The following is a 530-nucleotide window of genomic DNA, read 5'->3' on the forward strand; positions in this document are numbered from 1 at the left end:
ATAACTGTTCTTTTTTATTGAATTTTGTTATTTTTGTTTGTTCATTTGCTTTTTACTGTGAACTCACAGCGAAAATCAGTAGATAGAGAAAAACAGGAAGTGTCTTTTATTTATTTCATTTAATTGTATATCGATTACTTATTTAGATTAGTGTAGTATGAATGGCCATAGGGGAGTTTTTATCAGTAGGAAAAGCTGTAAAACCTACAAATACATATTTAAAAGTCTCAAATTTATGCACCCTCTCCTATTTCCCACAGCCATCCAGTAGATCAAAATTGAGTCTTTGGGCGGCTAATTCTGGCCTACGGGCCTTATGTTTGATACCTCTGCTCTAATTCAACTGCAGATTATTTTTCTTAGAAAAGTGATTACTCTTTTTTTTATTCGTTTCATAAATATATCTGTGACTTGTTTATTGTCTATAAAGTAAAAACAAAACAAAACAAAACAAAAAAACAAGCTGAATCGACCCACTCAAAAATGTTCTGATTCAGTAATGTTTTCCCGGGTGTAGTGTCCGTGCCTTG

This window comes from Oreochromis niloticus, linkage group LG1, assembly GCF_001858045.2.
Source record: "Oreochromis niloticus isolate F11D_XX linkage group LG1, O_niloticus_UMD_NMBU, whole genome shotgun sequence".
In the NCBI taxonomy this organism is placed as follows: domain Eukaryota; kingdom Metazoa; phylum Chordata; class Actinopteri; order Cichliformes; family Cichlidae; genus Oreochromis; species Oreochromis niloticus.